Source organism: Oncorhynchus masou, chromosome 2, assembly GCF_036934945.1.
Source record: "Oncorhynchus masou masou isolate Uvic2021 chromosome 2, UVic_Omas_1.1, whole genome shotgun sequence".
Taxonomy (NCBI): Eukaryota; Metazoa; Chordata; class Actinopteri; order Salmoniformes; family Salmonidae; genus Oncorhynchus; species Oncorhynchus masou.
Genome location: NC_088213.1, coordinates 42,615,075 through 42,623,209, shown reverse-complemented (window position 1 = coordinate 42,623,209; position 8,135 = coordinate 42,615,075).

Genomic DNA, 8,135 nt, shown 5'->3' with positions numbered 1-8,135 from the left:
AGACCTTAGCGTGAAATACTTACTTACAAGCCCTTAACCAACAGTGCAGTTTGAGAAAGACTTAAATATTGACCAAATAATCTAAAGTAAAATCATTTTTAAAAGTAGCAAAATAAAATAACAATAACGAAGGCTATATACAGGGGGTACCGGTACCGAGTCAATGTGCGGGGGTACATGTAGGTAGTGGTGAAGTGACTATGCAAAATAGTTAATAAACAGCAAGGGATGGCGGGGGGGGGGGGGGGTCAATGTAAATAGTCCGGTGGCCATTTGATTAATTGTTCAGCAGTCTTATGGCTTGGGGGTAGAAGCTGTTAAGAAGGCTCTTACGCTCCGGACTTGGCGCTCCGGTACCGCTTGCTGTGCGGTAGCAGAGAAAACAGTCTATGACTTGGGTGACTGGAGTCTCTGACAATTTTTTGGGCTTTCCTCTGACACCGGCTAGTATATAGGTTCTGGATGGCAAGAAGCTTGGCCCCAGTGATGTACTGGGCTGTATGCACTACCCTCTGTTGTCCTGGCACCACACTGCGAGGTCTCTGACCTCCTCCCTTTATGCTGTCTCATCGTAGTCGGTGATCAGGACTACCACTGTTGTGTTGTCAGCAAACTTAATGATGGTGTTGGAGTCGTGTTTGGCCACACAGTCATGGGTGAACAGGGAGTACAGGAGGGGGCTAAGTTCACACCCCTGAGGGGCCCCAGTGTTGAGGATCAGCATGGCAGATGTGTTGTTGCCTACCCTTACCACCTGGGGGTGGCTCGTCAGGAAGTCCAGGATCCAGTTGCAGAGGGAGGTGTTTAGTCCCAGGGTCCTTAGCTAAGTGATGGGCTTCGTGGGCACTATTGTGTTGAACACTGAGCTGTAGTCAATTAACATCATTCTCACATAGGTGTTCCTTTTGTCCAGGTGGGAAAGAGCAGTGTGGAGTGTGATTGAGATTGCGTCATCTGTGGATCTGTTGTGGTGGTATGCGAATTGGAGTGGGTCTAGGGTATCCGTGAGGATGCTGTTGATGTGAGCCATGACCAGCCTTTCAAAGCACTTCATGGCTACCGACGTGAGTGCTATGGAGCGGCAATCATTTAGGCAGTTTACCTTTGCTTCATTGGGCTCAGGGATTATGGTGGTTTGCTTGAAACATGTAGGTATTACAGACTCGGTCAGGGAGAGGTAAAAAATATCAGTGAAGACACTTGCCAGTTGGTCCGTGCATGCTTTGAGTACACGTCCTGGTAATCGTTCTGGCCCCGCGGCTTTGTGAATGTTGACCTGTTTAAAGGTCTTGCTCACATTGGCTACCGAGAGCGTATCACACAGTTGTCCGGAACAGCTGGTGTTCTCGTGCATGCTTCAGTGTTGCTTGCCTCGTAGCGAGCATAAAAGGCATTTTGCTCGTCCGGTAGGCTCGGGTCACAGGCCAGCTTGCGTCTAGGTTTCACTTTGTCGTCCGTAATAGTTGTCACATCCAACGAGCGTCAAAGCCGGTGTAGTGGGATTCAATCTTTATCCTGTATTGACGTTTTGCTTGTTTGATGGGTCGTCTGAGGGCATAGTGGGATTTCTTATAAGCGTCCGGATTGGTGTCCCACTCCTTGAAATCGGCAGCTCTAGACTTGATCTCGATGCGGATGTTGTCTGTAATCAATGGCTTCTGGTCGGGATATGTATGTACGTTCACTGTGGGGACGTCTTCGCCGATGCACTTATTGATGAAGCCAATGACTGAGGTGGTATACTCCTCAATGCCATTGGATGAATCCCGGAACATACTCCAGTCTGTGCTAGCAAAACATTCCTGTAGCATAGCATCCGCATCATCTGACCACTTCCGTATTGCGCGATTCACTGGCACTTACTGCTTTAGTTTTTGCTTGTAAGCAGGAATCAGGAGGATAGAATTATGGTCAGATTTACCAAATGGAGGTCAGGGGAGAGCTTTGTATGCATCTCTGTGTGTGGAGTAAAGGTGGTTTAGAGTTTTTTTTCCCTCTGGTTGCACATTTAACCTCTTGAACCTCGGGGCAGTATTTCATTTTTGGATGAAAAACGTTCCCGTTTTAAACAAGATATTTTGTCACGAACAGATGCTCGACTATGCATATAATTGACAACTTTGGAAAGAAAACACTCTAACATTTCCAAAACTGCAAAGATATTATCTGTGAGTGCCACAGAACTGATGCTACAGGCGAAACCAAGATGACATTTCAAACAGGAAATGCCCCAGATTTTGAATGCGCTGTGTTCCAATGTCTCCTTATATGGCTGTGAATGCGCAAGGAATGAGCCTACACTTTCTGTCATTTCCCCAAGGTGTCTGCAGCATTGTGACGTATTTGTAGGCATATCATTGGAAGATTGACCATAAGAGACTACATTTACCAGGTGTCCGCCTGGTGTCCCCCGTCGAAATTATGGCGTAATCTCCAGCTGCATGCACGTTTCCATTTGGTTCAGAAGAGAAAGGCAACTGCCACAAATGATTTACCATCGAATAGATATGTGAAAAACACCTTGAGGATTGATTCTAAACAACGTTTGCCATGTTTCTGTCGATATTATGGAGTTAATTTGGAAAAAAGTTTGGCGTTGTAATGACTGAATTTTCGGGGGTTTTTCTTAGCCAAACGTGATGAACAAAACGGAGCGATTTCTCCTACACAAATAATCTTGTTGGAAAAACTGAACATTTGCTATCTAACTGAGAGTCTCCTCATTGAAAACATCCGAAGTTCTTCAAAGGTAAATTATTTTATTTGAATGCTTTTCTTGTTTTTGTGAAAATGTTGCCTGCTGAATGCTAGGCTAAATGCTATGCTAGCTATCAATACTCTTACACAAATGCTTGTGTAGCTATGGTTGAAAAGCATATTTTGAAAATCTGAGATGACAGTGTTGTTAACAAAAGGCTAAGCATGTGAGCCAATATATTTATTTCATTTCATTTTTGATTTTCAAAAATAGTTAACGTTGCGTTATGGTCATGAGCTTGAGGCTATAATTACGCTCCCGGATACGGGATTGCTCGTCGCAAGAGGTTAATGGATTTAAGTTTGCCTGTATTAAAGTCCCCGGCCACTAGGAGCACCGCTTCTGGATGAGCAATTTCAATCTTGATTGTAGGTCATCAATTTTATTTTCCAATGATTACACATTGGCCAATAGAAAGGATAGAAGTGGGAGTTTACTCGCTCGCCCATGATTTCTCAGAAGACAGCTCAACATCTGCCCTCTTTTTCTCCGTCTTTTCTTCACACAAATGATGGGGATCTGGGCCTGTTCCCGAGAAAGCAGTATGTCCTTCGTGTCGGACTCGTTAAAGGAAAAAGCTTCTTCCAGTTCGAGGTGAGTAATTGCTGTTCTGATGTCCAGAAGTTATTTTCGGTCATAAGAGATGGTAGCAGCAACATTATGTACAAAATAAGTTTAAAAAAAAACAAGTTACAGACAACACCAGGAGCACGTAAAACTTCAGCCATCCTCTCCGGTGCCATTCTAGATCGAGGTGTTGTATTGGTTGAGTCACGTCTGTGTAAGAACCACTACCAGACAGCTAAATTAAAGTGACAAATTAGACCATTCTATTTGAGTCGTCATGGGATGTTAGACCTGACACACTCACTGTGGTTACCCGTGTATCGGGTGATGTCACCGACAATAAAATGTTTTTCAAAATAGAAAGCATGTACGTGTAAAAGCAATCCAGGGTGTTTTGCTACAGTGTGATGAATAGGATGTAATTCAGGGATCCATTCAGGCAACCTGTAGATCTATGGTCACATGAGGATTGGAGTGAGTGGCACTGAGACACTGACTGGCAGTGGAAGTAAAAATGGCCCCTATCCTTTCTTCTGAGGCGCTCTGACGAGGCATTGCCAGTCATACGCCTAATGGCCCTCTTCCTGTCGCTGTACTTGTCTGTAATGTGTCAGGCTGACATACATTAATCAGACTTGTCCACTTCGCTGTGCTGACATAGTCTCTATTGATTCACCGTGACAACCTTTTGTCTTCGTTTTTTCTCCCGCCCAAACTCTCTGACGCGTTATTAATGGAAGCGGCGGGGGCTGGCTGTAATTATATTTCCCATTTAATTTGTGTGATGTCACAGCTGGGGTCCGCTGGGCTGAAATGCTAAGAGGCTAAAAGTGTATTTTTCCCACCAGTGCCAAGCAGCTGCAAGTCCCTAATAACACCTGCTGCAGACGTGCCATGGCGCACCTATTTACCTCACCTTTGTGGTGCTTCGCCCTCCTCCTCCCTGACAACTGGGGAGGCTGGAGAGAGTGATGGAGGTGTGACGCAGCATCTGTGCCGTGCTTGTTCTGAGAGGGTACCAGTAGATTCCACTGTTCCTGTTCACCACAGAACAGAACAGAACAGACCGTCAGTCAATTATAATTAATCATACAGCAATCATTTACCTCTATATTTCCCATTATTTCTGGGCCGTGATAAAACCAGGTATATTTAAAACCCCCTCTCACATATACTATTCCTGTCAATGATGACGTCAAAGAATGGTCACAATAAGAACCATTGAGACCAAGGGCTCCTCTACTATTTATGTCACTGACGCCTGCCGGCTGCAACATTACCTAACAAGATGATATACAGTGCATTCGGAAAGTATTCAGACCCCTTGACCTTTTTCACATTTTGTTGCCTTACAGCCTTATTCTGAAACGGATTTAAAAAAAATTCCCCTTCATCAATCAACACAAAATACCCCTTAATGACAAAGAAAAAACAGGTTTTTAGAAATGGTTGAAAATGTATTAAAAAATAAAAAAACTAAATATCAAATTTACATAAGTATTCAGACCCTTTACTCTGTACTTTGTTGAATCACCTTTGGCAGTGATTACAGCCTCGAGTCTTCTTGGATATGACGCTACAAGCCTGGAACACCTGTATTTGGGGAGATTCTCCCATTCTTCTCTGCAGATCTTCTCAAGCTCTGTCAAGTCCGATGGTGAGCATCGCTACACAGCTATTTTCAGGTCTCTCCAGAGATGTTTGTTCAGGTTCAAGTCTGGGCTCTGGCGGGCCACTCCAGGACATCCAGAAACTTGTCCCTAAGCCACTGCTGCATTGTCTTGGCTGTGTGCTTAGGGTTGTTGTCCTGTTGGAACTTTAACCTTTGCCCCAGTCTGAGGCCCTGAGCGCTCTGGAGCAGGTGTTCATCAAGGATCTCTCTGTACTTTGCTCCGTTCCCCACGGCATGACACTGCCACCACCATGCTTCACCATAAGGATGGTGCCTGGTTTCCTCCAGACGTGACGCTTGGCTTTCAGGCCAAAGAGTTCAATCTTGGTTCCATCAGACCAGAGAATCTTGTTTGTCCTTTAGGTGTCTTTTGGAAAACTCCAAGCGGACTGTCATGTGCCTTTTACTGAGGAGTGGCTTCTGTCTGGCCACTCTACCATAAAGGCATGATTGGTGGAATGCTGCAGAGATGGTTGTCCTTCTGGAAGGTTCTCCCATCTCCACAGAGGAACTATGGAGCTCTGTCAGAGTGACCATCGGGTTCTTGATCACCTCCCTGAACAAGGCACTTCTCCCCGATTGCTCAGTTTGGCTGGGTGCCAGCTCTAGAAAGAGTCTTGGTTGTCAGGACCCGGTTTCGAACCTGGGTCTCCGGAGTGAGAAACAGTCACTTAACCAACTGAGCCACGAATAGTCAGCAGAACCCAGAAGATGAGGCAGACACAGCAGTACTTAAGACGGTGTATTTAATAAAGAAAAAATCCTTAAATACAAAAAATGGCAAATCCAAAAGGTGGTAGGAAAAGCACAAAAAGGCCTCAAAAGAAACTCACAAAAAATAAACAAAAACAAAAAACAGAATACCACAAGAGCGTCACCCGGAATCGACAAGAGTACACAGAACACTAGGGCAGGGTGCTAACATACAAACACAGAGCACAGAACTGAGGGAAACTAAGGGTTTAAATACAATTAGAGGAAACGAGGCACAGGTGCAAATAATTAATGGGGATCAAGGGAAAAACACAAGGACAAAAAGCACAATGGGGGCATCTACTGACCAAAACCCGGAACAACCCTGGCCAAATCCTGACATTGGTGGTTCCAAACTTCTTCAATTTCAGAATGATGGAGGCCACTGTGTTCTTGGGGACCTTCAATGCTGCAGACTTTTTTGTTGGTACACTTACCCAGATCTGTGCCTCAACACAATCCTGTCTCGGAGCTCTACAGACAATTCCTTCGACCTCATGGCTTGGATTTTTCTCTGACATGCACTTTCAACTGTGGGACCATATATAGACAGGTGTGTGACTTTCCAAATCAAGTCCAATCTATTGAATTTATCACAGGTGGACTCCAATCCAGTTGTAGGAACATCTCAAGGGTGAGCAATGGAAACAGGATGCGCTTGAGCTCAATTTAGAGTCTCATAGCAAAGGGTCTGAATACTTATGTAAATAAGGTATTTCTGTTTTTTATTTGTAATGCATTTGCAAACATTTCCAAAATCCTGTTTTCGCTTTGTCATTATGGGATATTGTGTGTAGATTTATGAGAAAATGTGGGGAAATGGAAGGAGTCTGAATACTTTCCAAATGCACTGTGCATCTGACATTACATACGGTAGGTGCATAATGACACGTCAAACTGTGTAAGGCTGTGTAAAGTGTAATATACTATAATGTCTGTCAGACCTGAGGACCTGTCGTGGTAATAGTAGAAGTTAGAAGAAGATAAGAATGTTCTTTGTGTTGATCCAGAGGTGTGTCACAGTCTCTCCATCTCTTTCAGAACAGAGGCACATGAAGGGGAACAGTGTCAGAGGCCAGCCAGGGGCTTTTGCACTCCCAGATAACAGCTAACAGTCTGATAGTAAACCTCTGTTTACGAGACGGGTGCTCCTGCCTCTATGGTATATGCTGCTGCATTTTGGATTCGTTCATAGATTAGTTAAAGTATCAGAGCATTTGCACTAGAACCCCCCCCCAACAAAAAAACAAAAAAACAACCTTTGTCACCCTTTGGCCAGTTTGTTTGTTTTGAGTCACAGAGGCTCCACCACACACAAGTGACAGGGTCCCTCACACATACAGTACATGTATGATAAACAGACCTAGGTCTTTCCTCTGTTAGAATAATGTTACTGTGGGCTGTTGATCATGTCAGTATTTTTCTCGTGATTTCCAATAACCTAGTTAATCAATCAGCCGTGGTTATTTATACATGGCTGTGAATTACATTTCCAATGAATTGGCCTGTATCCAAGGACTTGTTACTTGAGTCCAAACAGACGTTTAAAAATATATCTGAGGTAATGTTTTTCGTTCTCGCACGGGCTCTGGAGCTTTTGGAATTTCCCTCTGATGTTTACTTTGCTTTTAGACGCTAGCCAAAATGGACAAGATACCTCTGTGTATCGTCAGTCGAATTGGTCTTATAAGTAAACTACAGGATCAAAATTGAGGCAAGAATGAGACCAAAGATAACCTGTGAAGGAGCTGCAAAGCTCCACAGTGGAGATTGGAGTATCTGTCCATAGGACTACTTAACACTCCACAGAGCTGGGCTTTAGAGTAGCCAGAAAAAAGTCATTGCTTAAAGAAAAAATACGAAAACACGTTTGGTGTTTGCCAAAAGGCATGTGGGAGGCATGTGGCCATCAAGGAGAATGCCTATGTCTGGCGCAAACCCAACACCTCTCATCACCCCGAGAATACCATCCCCACAGTGAAGCACCTGTTTCAGTCTTCCAGAAATTTGAGACTGGGACGGAGGTTCAACAATGACCCTAAGCATACTGCTAAAGCAACACTCGAGTTGTTTAAGGGGAAACATTTAAATGTCTTGGAATGGCCTTGTCAAAGTCCATACCTCAATCCAATTGAGAATCTGTGGTATGATTTAAAGACTGCTGTACACCAGCGGAACCCATCCAACTTGAAGGAGCTGGAGCAGTTTTGCTTTGAAGAATGGGCAGAAATCCCAGTGGCTAGATGTGCCAAGCTTATAGAGGCATACCCCAAGAGACTAAAGGTGGCTCTACAAAGTATTGACTTTGGAGGGGGGGGTGGGGGGGTGAATAGTTATGCACACTCAAGTTTTCAGTTTTTTGTCTTATTTCTTGTTTGTTTCACA